Raw genomic sequence first — 13,060 nt, forward strand, 5'->3', positions numbered from 1 at the left:
ATTTCTCATTCTGCCACATCACTGAATTGTTCTGAAACAAATCCTTAATAAAATATCAATTTTAATACTTTCAGGTCTTTCTAATGTGAACACCCTCTCCTAGAATAGCCTTCTCACTTCTATTTATTCTAAATATACTTGTTCTCTAAATCCCAATTTCTCTCTTACATCATCCACGCTGCAAGGATCTCAGCCTCCTTAAACTCTATACACTTGGACTCTGTGTTATTTATATTTTGCTACTTCACAGTACCAGTTATTTTTATGCGTGTGCATTTTATCCCTAACTGTACTGAAAATTTCATGAGGACAGAGATTTTTTCTTTCCCCATGTGCGTTTTTATAATGCCTAACTTAGCATCTTACTAATAGAAGGCTCATAATAAATACTTTTTGTTGTTTTATTCTTTGGAACAATCTGCACTAATCCCCAGTTCATCCCCCTTTTCAGAGAGAGTACCACTCTGAACCTAGCACCCTTCACCATGCCCGTTCTATTAGTGTTGTGTCACCACACAAGTTTAAATGTTCAGCCTGACTGTAGAGCTCTAACCAGAGTTCACAGCCTCCTCCACTGATACCTCATATAATCCTGAATTTATGCCTAGTATTTCCTTCAAACCCCTCTCAAATGGAAGCTGTTTATTCCTCGTGTACTCCTTATCTTAGGCCGGGAGGAGATGGTGAGAGCTTTTTCCTGGCTCCCCACCATCATTTTCAGAGCATTTTCTATCATCTTCTTTTATTGTCCTTCCTCCCTGGAAGCTCTACCTACATGTACCCTTTCTTTCCAAACCTGGTCATGACCATCGGCCAAACGCTAAGGGATTCCTCAGAATTCTTGAGGATTTTGGCATCTGGGTCTTAGTTACTATTTTTGTTTTTTCTTCCAACTCGTCCCTGGCTTGAATGTTCACATGTATACCATCCGATATGTAGCCTCTCATCCTCCTCAGCAGTCCATTTCCCTGAGCACACTTGGACCTTGTTATCTTCTGAAAAGGATCCATTTTTGAAATTTGAGCTCTTTACCCCAATCACAACTTACTCACCTTTGTGTACCTCACAGCCCCATTAAGCATGCTTAATAACATCTTGTCTTCCAGCATAATGTTGTCCATAATGTTATAGTCTATCAAGCCCTCATAGTTTCTCTTACATCAGACTTACAAAGGCTCCCCATGCTCCCCACAGTTATCAGAGTTTAGGGGTGGGAGCCCCATGTGCTGATGTCTATGGTCCTGAAACAATCTCTGTACTTGGGGAAATCATGAAGAAGGTCATGCTCTCTCTTCACCATACTATGTCTAACCTGAACTTCATAGTCCGCCATTTCAACTGCGCTCTCATTAACACTAAATTTGAATCCACCAAACCTATATTTATAGTGCAAAACACAACCAATTATTTTCTCTGCCCTGCCCTTGGGCTTCTAACTGCTACTGCAAAAAAGTCACATAAACATGCTACTTAACTCCTCTGCAAATATTTATCGTCTAGCCACAGCTGGTTGCCTGCCCTTTCTAAGTCTCTTTAGATGTCTGGATCCTTGTTACGCCTATCTTTTAAAGGTCCGAATTTCCCAGGGGGCTTTCCAATGTGTTTTTCTTCTTCTTGTTCTAGACTCTTTGTCTGGGAATCTCTTTCATGGTTTTAATTACCACCTATGTGTCAAAGACTCCCAAATTAGCATCTATATCACCAACAGACTTCTTTCATATACAGACCAGAATTTCCAACTACTTTTTCCAACTGAATGTCCTACATCTCAAATTGAATATATTTAAAGCAGAACTCATTATTTCTTCTCCCTCTGTCATGCATATTCCTACTGCTGCATTCTCTGTCTCTGTTAATACCATCATCATCCATCTAGGCAGCAGAGCCTGAAGTTCCTCCACCCAACAACACCACCTTACTAGGTATTTGCTAGCTACTCCCAGAGCAAATTATGTATATTAATTCCCACGAGCTTTTACTCATGCTGTTCTCTCTCCCTGGAATGTTTCTCGTCTTCATTTTCCAAGATCCAGATCAAATGCCACCTCATTTTTAAGGTATACTTAAGATTCCCATTTCCAATTAATTATTTCTTTCTCAGTGCTCCCATTTGCTTGCTTTTTTGTCCTAACACTTATTTTACCCTGGGTCATTCCATTAATTCAATAACACTTATTAAGGCTGAATATAATATCAGACACTATTATATACATAGAGGAAGAAAGAGGAATAAGTCTCCGTTTCTGACCTGGAGGAGTGTATGTCTCCTAGTATCTAGACTACATAGCTTTACAATGATGGGCACCCACATGTTGAATTTGAATAATTTTTTTTAATCTTCAAAAAATGAAAAAAAGTTGTTTAGATAGCTGGAGAACTACCACAAATAGAAACTGAGATGGGCAGTCATGACATCAATGCTACATGGAAAACATATCCTTTTTCTTGCAGAGTTAGCATGAAGATGACTGTGAGAAAACAGTGGTTGCTCCACTAGACACCTGGGATTTCCTCTAATTACTTATAAGATTACTCCCTAGGTATGTAGGACACCCAAATTTTGGAGCAGAAAATGACTTTGGGTCTAGACAGACCACTTTGTTTTATTTTCCAGCCTTCTGTTGGGAAAGGTAGACATTTTTATTCACTCTGTATTATGACTTTAAAGAAAAGATATGTCTAGAGGTTCATTTGAATATAATAGCAGGAGAATATCTTCAGATAATGCCTTTATATAAATGTTGAAGATAGAAAATTTAGTGGTAATAGCAGAGAAAATGCAGACATATTTGGGTGATATGATGGTTTGGTAGTCCCCTCACATTGCCTATTTATAATTGTTAATTTAACTGAGGCAAGAAACCTACCAGAAGGATGTTTATGCATGGGTATCTACAGGTACAGTTGTTGAATGAAGAAACACAGAAGAATCTCTGTTATTCTTCTGGTCCCAAGGATAAGCATCAGCCAAAGAAAGTGTTTAGATGACGTGCTCTGGAAGATGCAGGTACAGTAAGCATCCCTGCTTGGTGCCTGGCCTTAAAGTATAATAAGAGTGGGGAAGAGACCTTCTTCCTATTTCTTCACAGTACCAAATGAAGGTTCTGACTCCCTGCTTGGCATCTATGAGGGCACCTGGAGATAATATTCTTGGTGGGGACACTAGTACCCTCTCAGTGATCACCAGCATTGAGACAAAGGTGAGGGATCCTCAAGGGTCCTGGAGGACATCGATGGGAGTACCAGAACAGAAGAGAAACATGGAAGGCCCATGTGGTGGCTGTAGCTGATGGGCAAATTTGTTTCCTTGGGAATCCTCAAACACAACAGGTTTCAGTGCTGGGTAGATAAATGAGGACAAGAGACAGTAAAATTTAGACTATTACAATTCGTGTGACTTCATCTGTATTCACGAACTATGAGTAAGGCCTATGGCAAGAGAGAATTGACATGACATACCAGTTCCCATGACTGAGTGTCCTTCTCAGATTTATGTCACTTTGTGATTGGTTAGTTCTAAATAAACTGTTGCAAACACGGTAGTGGGAGTGTTGCCTGAGTTAAAGTGGAGAAGAAAACAATGGTGAGAAGAGCTTTAATTATGGTTGACTGTTGGTAATTCCAGGAGGATTACCCAGTTTGTGTGTCACTTGACTCCCTTGCCTTTTACCTACCAGCCATTTCTCCACTTGAAAGTACTTAATCCCAACAATAGGTAGGTAATAGATAGGACGTGGAATTAAAAATATTTCAGCTCACTCTAGTCAATGATCACTGCAATCAGAATACAGAGTACAGAAAATCCATTTCTAAGTTTATATTTTCCGTATTAACAGCAACTTTCTGCGTCAGAAAATTTACTGCAACTGCTAAATCAAGATTAAATTTCAGGGATTATTTGTGACTTTATTTTGCTCTACTATTTTATTACTCATAAACCATCATGGAAGTGAACAATGACTACTCTATTTGATTTTGGATAAGCTAGCAGGATCCCCTTCTTCTTGGAAAAAGAGTCAAAACTGCACAAAATTGATAGGCAACTGAAAGATGATGCTACCTTCAGATTCCAACAGCCTTTTACAATGGAGGACCCAGTCATGTGTATAAGCATTGGCTATACTTTGGAAAACATTCAGCCAGAAGAACCAGGCTTGAAGTTCCTTCTGTGCACAGCAGATGGGGGTGGGTGCCACATAGAGCTCAGCTGTGTGGTGCTAGAGCTCAGACAGGAATGTGTGCCCCTGTGTGGCATGTTCTGATAGCAAATGTGTTACCAACCAATTGGTCCTAAACTACCTTTCCCTACACCTGGCTACTTTTCAAGGGGCAAACCCACTTCAATGACTCCAGCCTGTATTTGTTGCAGGGAGGATCTGGGTGTTGTGTATGTGTCTTCCACTGCCAGATCAGAAGGGTAGAGAAGAGGCTGGCAGGGTGACAAGAATGAACTAACACCCCAAGTTTCGGCTCCTATCTAAAGCTGCTTAGTTCAGGTAAGATCTAGAGATGCCAAGTGAGATTAGAAAACTGAGAAGACGAGAAAGTGGGGGGAAGGATGGAGAACAGTATAAAGAGAAGCCAGCCAAAATAGTCTGGAGTTCAGATGAGCACCTGAGTTTCAGGAGTGATGAAAATATTGTATTCAATTCTATTTTAGCTCCTTATGCCAACACGTTTACACAGGAAAGGGTTGAAAGAAAGTAGGCTACAGGAGATCAATGACAAATTGCAATAAAATTGTTTACTAAACTCAGAGTCACTGCCATCTTGCTTCAGTCTATTGATGCTCCCTCTCACCAACAGAGGATAGTTATCAGAGACAGGCTGATAAATGCGGTAGATCTCAAAATTTGTTTGTATGGTTACATTAAAACCACTGGCATTTTTAAGAACAATTGCCTAATTGCCTCTTCAGATCTGATTCACACACAAACTGAATGAACCTCATAATGACCTCATTAGTCAAATATATTTTGAAACCTTGTGCAGAGGCTGAATGCTTATGAGCTTCCTTAGGGACAGCACTTACTCTGAGTCACAGGGAAACCATCCCAGAAGCTAGGTCTACACATCAACGAGCAGGTGCTTGGGCAGGGTGTGGACAGCGCCTATGGCAGCCTTTGAAACCTAATTCTAAGGTTTTTAGAAAAAAAATTCTGTTTAGAAATGCTTGCTGTGTTTCATTAGATATTGGTAAATCAACCTCCTGCCTCACCTCTTTGTCACATTCCTCAGTGCATGGGGAAAACACTTAGGGCTGAACAGTCCAGCGTGATGTGAAAACATTTTCTACATGAGTGAGAATGGATGACTTTGATTAAGGAGATAAGATTCTCATCACTGCTTCTGTGTACCAGGATGCTGGTGTGAATGCATTATTCATTTGCATATTCAAATAGACTGCTCCTGTCTCTGCGCTGTAGGTGAGAGGTAAACTCACTACTGAATTTTTGAGAAAGTTGTAGAAAATGGCTGATGATCACATGCAGAGGCCTGAAATCTCTCCAGGTCGCTTCTCTGGAGGGATTGCTCTTCTGGTGAGGCAGCCTGTATCACCACCGGTAAATCTTGTCAAGTTCTGAAGCTGCTGGAGGGAACTTCGTGACCCCTGGTCTCTGCTGTGCACCATATCTGTCAACCCTTCTGGTTTTATTTGTCATGCTAGTCTTTACCTCACTGCCTCTCTTTTTATTCTCAGCCCAGTGTCCCAGCCCATCCTCCAATAAAACTTGCTCTCAGGAATAGATCGATTATCAGTTTATGTACAATGTGCGGTGATCCTCCCTCTGAGGGATTCATTTCTTTATATTTTTCGATTGACTTTTTAAAATTATGAAATATAACTTGGACACATCAGAGTGCATTCAATATATGCCTGTAGTTTCACAAAGAGAAAATATTGCCTGAGTCTCGGAGGCCTCCCTCCCCATCCTTTAACAACACAACCTTCTCTACCCACTAGAGGTAAGTAGAGGCAATCATTTCCTTAATGTAGTCTGCCCACCTATGTAAGCATCCTTAAATATACAATTTTATTTGGCTTGATCTTTTCATAAAGGGAATCTTTTGTATTATTTGCTTCCTAAACCTTACTATCAACTGTGGCATGGGACCCCAAGTCTCCTGTCACGGTGATTTTGGACATCAGTGAGCATATGAGGGCATATTCTGGATGTCTTAAGATAGTTTGAATTGAACGACCGTGACCGGGTATGGAGTACAGTTTCAGAGTATACTAGATAGCAATGGTCTCAGGCAAAGCTCTGGGAACTGTGGCTGAAAGGAGGGAATATGTCCCACTGGATGTCCTGCCAGGACTGAGGGGATTCCCGGCATGTGGGACTTTCAGTGCTAAAACCAGGAAAGTCTCAGGCAAATCTAGATCAGTTGGTCACCCTGGTCCTTCCCTCCATGCGTCAACCTCCGTGCCAACAGTCGTCTCTTGTCCCTACTGTGTTAATTCTGAGCTTTCACTCACAACTGCCCGTTATTCCCAAACCCCTCCCCCCTCCTCCTATAATGAAAATCCCAATGAAGAAGCTATTGTATTATTTGCCTCAGAGGGATGGAACTATCACACTAGAGGGATAATAGCAGTAAAACCCAAGATTCTGGAAAGTAAAATGCTATATAAAAACAGCTGTAGTGATCCAACTTCTTATGTTGTACTGTAATAATATACAATGAAGTGCAACAAGGGCGAAATGGGCTTGATGGGCGTGGGGAGGAAGTAAAATTATTGAGGGGCTATCCTGCACTGAACGTCATGCTGGTGAATATATATATGTATATATATTTATTTTACATATTTTTTTAATGAAAATATAAACATACGTATAATATAATTGATCTGAATTTTTGTTTTATGGATGAGAAAATGGGGGCTCAGAGAAATTAAGTTACTTGCCCAAGGTCACACAGCCAGTAGAGCTGTCAAAATGGTATTTAACCCTAGATCTAGTATTTTATCTTCATTTATTTCAAGTTTATATAATGATCTCAGTAGTGAGTCAAAATGAGATCGCAGAGCTTATCATGCACAACAGCAGCCTCCTTCACCCCTCCCCCTCCCACTCTGCTTCTCACTTAGCAGGAACAAAAACTCTCAATTGCTTTTTTTTTTTTAAACCACTTTATTGAAGTATGATTGATTGTGGTGGTGGTTTCACAGGTGTATACTTATCTCCAATCTCAATTGTTTTTAATGCTGCTTCTTGTATCTTCCTCTAGACATCTAAATAGCATATGTTAATGCTGCTCTTTTTTGCTTTTTACTTTTAGAGACTATCTATAGACTCCCTCTCGTGGTAGGATGCTGTGTTCCCCACTCCACTCCCGGCAACCTCCTCCTAATATCCCTACAAAGATATATCACAAGTCTCATTTAGCTCAATATTTAAATCATTACAACCAAGAGAATATTATCCACAACTGAGCTCTAAAATGTAATATGATACACACTTCACTGTGTAATCTTTGTTTTCTCTGGAGTTAATGATAATTTTTCTCATTTTTTATTTTTTGTTGAGTTTCCAATGTTCCTATCACTAACGTATTTCCTTTTCTGATGGAGGTCGATATCCTTCCAGGTATTCAATATGTTCAACACACCTGTCCCTCTGATAGGACATTCACCTTAGAGAACTTCAAACGGCCAGGATATTCCATTTTAGCTTTAAAACATACAATTAAGATGAAGGCAGGGTGGGCAAACGCTTGTAAGAATAATGTGTAAAGTCAGAAACAGTAGGTAAAGTAGAAGCTTACTCCTGAAAGAGTCAGCTCGCCTGCCTCCGATCCCCAATTTCCGATCCAGAGCAGTGCTCTCTGCCCCTACTCTGTTCTCCAGCGCTTGGCTCTCTTCACTTCTCTATGACTGACCGCGCTGACGCTCCTCTATGATAATTACATTTACACAAGCTAAAATGCCAATCCTTGAAGTTGAGGCTCTGCGGTATGTATTCCTCATTAGATGCCAAAATCGAGGAGGACTCGAACAAACAACGATAACAAAAATCAGTGACTTAATTAGAAAAGCATGCCTTTCCATAAATAAAAATACCAGTGGTACGGAACATATGAATATCAGTATGTACTACATGAAAATACTATGCGATGTTAAAATCAAATTAAGTAAAATTTCATGCCAAAATTTGATTCAATAAAAAAATATCTATTTTGACTATTTTGAATTGGATCTGTAGCTCATACACTACACACTTCTTTTAATTTGCTCTGTAAAGATCCTGAACGTAATTATGTTTTAATGACATTATTTAAAACTTCCATGGTCATCACAAAAGGAAGCAGGGAGTGTCTTAGTCAGAGGCTTTATATTTCAGAGTAATGCGAGGAACTCTTTCAGATTCGCCCAACGAGCTGCTAACTCCCTCTATGAAGAGAGTAAGGTAAATATTTCTGAAACCCGCAACTTAAAGTCTTGCCAGACACTTTGAGTGAGAGAAGGAGAGAGAGAGAGAGAGAGAGAGATTGAGAAAGAGAGAGCGCAACAGCTGCTTCTCTGTACCTGAAAGTCTAAACTCATTAGATAATATCAAATGGTTGTGTGGTCCTGTTCTCAGCTTCTCTGTCTTATGGGTCGTCCACGGCTGACTTTATTTGGTGTCGTGCGGAGAATGGCACGCGCCCCCATGCAGGGGATCAGGGACAAGTCCAACACTTCATATTCCATCTTAGAATAGATAAATAGCATTTGGGGAATTATGTACAAATCTAGATTCTATATTTGCGGTGTTCTTATTTAAGGCATTATGGGTTGGAGTATACTCATTTTTGAGATTAGAATTGAACACTTTTAGTCACATAGTGAGGTGTTTGTCTGATTAAGGATTTATCAAAATTTGAAACCATGTTTTTAAAAGAAATGGAAAGATTTGAAGATAATTCTGTAGAGGAGTAACTCGATTTTTAGCATTACATTTGACTTATATGATAAGAATAAAAATTAAGCATGCTCAATAGTAGTTATTCATTTTTTCCCCAATATGTATATTTTAGTTCAGTAAATACAGGACGGTGTTTTTTTTTTTTTCAAAACATACCATGAAATATGTTTACTTTTCCTTGTACAAACAAAATTATCCTAAGATTAGACAATATTTTAATCAAATATTTAAGGCACATAATTTATCAATCAGGTATGATAAGTTTAGGTTCAAGAAACATTATTATAATTTTATGTTTTATTGAATGTGTTTTTCTGTTTTCTTACATTTTATTTAAAAATTATTTTTCTTGCTTTTTGTTAGACTTTTAAAAAAGTTTTAGTGAGAACACATTTATTCTTTTGTTTTGACACAAATGGTATGTTGACTACAGGAAGGAGGAGGTAAAACATTTCTTGGATTGAAATATACTGAAAGTAAACAAATAGGTTGCAGGCTCCTATGGACTTTTAGATCCTCAAACCTGATGTTTGGGATTTAAAAACCTTCGTGGATCTTTGTTAATTCATATTAACTTGAAAATTATAAACTAATTACATGTCGGTATATTAAGCTAAAATATTTATGTAAAGAACATAAGAATATGGTATATTTTTATTGAAGTGAAAAATTAACCTAAAGCTGAGTTCTTTCATGATTTGGAAAGAATTTCTTTCATTACTATGTCCAGACAATCACCTACTGGGTAGTATTGTACTGATGTCTTATTCTGTAGCTTAAGGTAATTTATTTTCCTTTTCAACTTCCTTTAGTTATTTAGCTGGGGCTCAAATGATTGGATACTTGTGGATGGCTTGTTTGAATTCAGTTTACTTTTGTTGGTGCTTGTTTATTTTTATTTTTTTTAAGTTGCTGTGGAAAGTAATAGGAGAAAGGAAAAGAAGAGTTTTGGTACTAATGCTAATATTTATTCATCTGTCACCTGATGGGACGTTGGGGATATAAAACAAGTAATTCTGCCTTAAATGTAGTTATCTATTTTCTAATGGGTTTCAGACTTGAGAAGAAAAGAATTTTGCTTTCATTTCTAGACCCTACAGTGCACCTGCATAGAGAAAGATAATAAAAACAATTATGTGAAGTGGAACATACATTTTGGTATTTATCTTCAAAGTGCATGAACATGTCTGTACAAGAATGTTTAAGGATATATTATCTATATTTTGGGATAAAGGCCATTTATCATTTTAAAAGTCATTGCTTGGGAATTTATAGTGGTCTAGGAAGGTCTTGGCTCCTGTTCCTCCGTAATGATTATTTGTGTAGTATGGTTTCTGTGCCATAAAATTTCCCTAAGCCATAAAAATACATACTAAACTCCTTGAGTGAAGGAATCCTGGTGTAGCTTCTCTTCTCTTCAATATGATGGTAGTTTTGTGAAAAGTCACCAGGATGATTAAAAGATTAGAAAATGAAAATTTGTGATTATTTCTTAGAAAGTAATTTAAGAAATGATTTTTAAAAACATGAAAGGATTTTTCCTCCGGGGGGTAAAATCATAAGACATAAATCGTAAAGCAACAGCAAGAATTGGGGCTTGACCCAAGAAAAATCTATTGAAAAGTATGTTTTTGTGTTTTGATATACGAAACTAGCAAGTAGCTTCCAGGCCCCATTGGACCATGCAGGCAGGTCCCCAAACAGGGTCATTTTTCAATCTCTCAGGTCTTATTTTAAAGATTCTAGGCCACATTATATTGAATATATTAAAATATAACCATAATCCTCCATTAAATATAACTTGCACTGTAAATATTTGGAAAGGATTATTGTGATTTTGCTTTTAGAGTTACTTTCCTAAGAGTGATTAATTTCATTTACTATGATTTTCGGCAATCAACATGAAGCCTTGGAAACTGTTTGAAGACAGAGTATCTAGCACACAATTTCTCCCTAAAATTAAGGAACTTCTTATGACAACTAAATTTAATATACAAATGAACTTATGCTTCAATTTAGTATATTTACTTATATACTCATTAATTTCAATCATCTTTTTTTTCATATTTTAAAAGCAATGCTTATTTTTCAGATGTAAAATATGATTTTGAGCCCCTGAAAAGTTTGGGGGTCTTAGACACTGCCAGTATTGCTCACTGGATAAAGCCACCCTGCATCTACCAGGTCCCATCCTGTGTCCTCCTCATCCTGCTAGGAGGGGTTTATCCTGTTGCTCCAATCACAGCTGCCACTGCTTTTCTCCTGGAGTACATGGGTTTGATATGAAATCAGTTTAAATTTTTCTGGATAACTATTAAAAGAACGCAGATGTTCTTTCTTGGAGTAAACGGTGTGTGGAGTGTGAACAATTTTCTCTCCCTGTATTCATAGGGGTATAACTGAGAAGTGGGACCTACAGTGAATTGAAAGTAGCCATTTATGACCTTAAAAAACAGCATCATTTATGGCCTCATGCCTGAGTGATGTTCTCAGGGCTTGGAATCCCAAAGTGCAGAATATGGGTTCCTCAGGAATACTCTGGAAATGTCCAATGTGTTGCCTTTTAGGACAGAACAGATTATTACCATTTTATAGAGAATAATGAATGTAGCAGCTTCAATTCATTGACCAGCTACAAAGGATCAGGCATTATACTAGAGTTTTTTCCCAACTTTTTTTAAAACTCAAGCTCCCATTTGATAAAATAAAAGTTGAAAATGTATTTTAATGTCATTTGTAATTTTGAAAGGCATTAAGTTTTTGTGACTTCAGCAAAGTCAACACAGTGGCAATTTTAGAATTTTCTTTTTTCAAACCACATGTATCTCCCTCGTCCTGACCTTCTTCCTTTTTCACACCATGCCCTGACCTCCCCCCAAATGCCTGGATATTATGGTGTAGTCCTCTTATAGGGATAAGGGTGGAAGGATGCATGGTTTTTTGTCCTGTAAATTGATCATCTCATCTAATAAGATGAATTGTAGAAGCTCAGAGAAGTGAAAGACTTGACCCAAGTCACACAACTATTAGCAACGGGGTTGGGATTAGGCTTGGGTCTTTTAAGAGTCCATGACTCTTGGAACCTGCCACACCATCAGGTGTGATACCATGGAATATTCAAGGGTAATAATGTGGAGTATCCGTGTTAACTCATGTAGTCTGGGACAACCCTAACTGTAGTGTTGGAATCAGTTTGGGTATTGTGGAGGGAGTCTGCAAAGAAATACCAAAGCAGATTCCTGAAGAATTCCATGGTGGTGGCGCCTCTATATTTCGGAAACAATATTATCAAGAATTTGAAGATAATCTCACTTTCATCCTGGATTCTAAATTTGCTATTATCCCTTAGGTTCTCTAGTGAGAGATAGACCTCTGTGTCGGAGAGCCTTGTGCTTGTTTGTGATACATAATATGGTAATCCATTTTCCATTCCAAGAAAATCAGAAAATGGCCTGAAAAGAATAAATATATGTATAGGACCAAGGATGCATAGTACCTGACATGAGGACAGTCTGAAAAATGTTAGAATGTGTGATTACGCTAAAAATGTGCATGGAGGCTATGGCAAAGAGAAAGGGTTAGAAAATGATGTATTAAATCTTCAAATTTTAACATTTTTATTAAATTACAGACAATTTAGAAAGCAAGGGCTATAGCCTCTTGAATAAACTGCCTAATATTATAATATTTATTTTACTTTAAACATCACTTTTGTGCTATTTCAGCTTAGAAATCTGGGGTGATTTGAGAAATAGTAGGCCCCATAAGTGTGTCTGCTTAGGACTTGAAAACAGACCTATCAAAGACCACTGAGGACAGAAATGTCACATTAAGGAGAAGCAGGAATACGTCTTGGATACGAATACGAAAGCATAAACAGAAACACAGAAAGATGGCACCAAAGAATATCAATGTAAAAAAAAATGAGTGTATCATAATATCGTTGCCAGAGAGAGAGTTTTAGAGCGTTGGTAACAACAATACTGGAAAAAAGAACTTTTTCTTTTTGTTCTAAATTATTTAATGGTTATATCCAAGGTTGAAGAAATGAAGCTTCAAATTTAAAATATAAATGAATATAAAAACCATAATGTTCACAGAAAATGTACTCAGAACTCATTTCATTTTCTTGTTGTTCTCCAGGCTGCACT

Source organism: Diceros bicornis, chromosome 16 (assembly GCF_020826845.1).
Source record: "Diceros bicornis minor isolate mBicDic1 chromosome 16, mDicBic1.mat.cur, whole genome shotgun sequence".
NCBI lineage: Eukaryota > Metazoa > Chordata > Mammalia > Perissodactyla > Rhinocerotidae > Diceros > Diceros bicornis.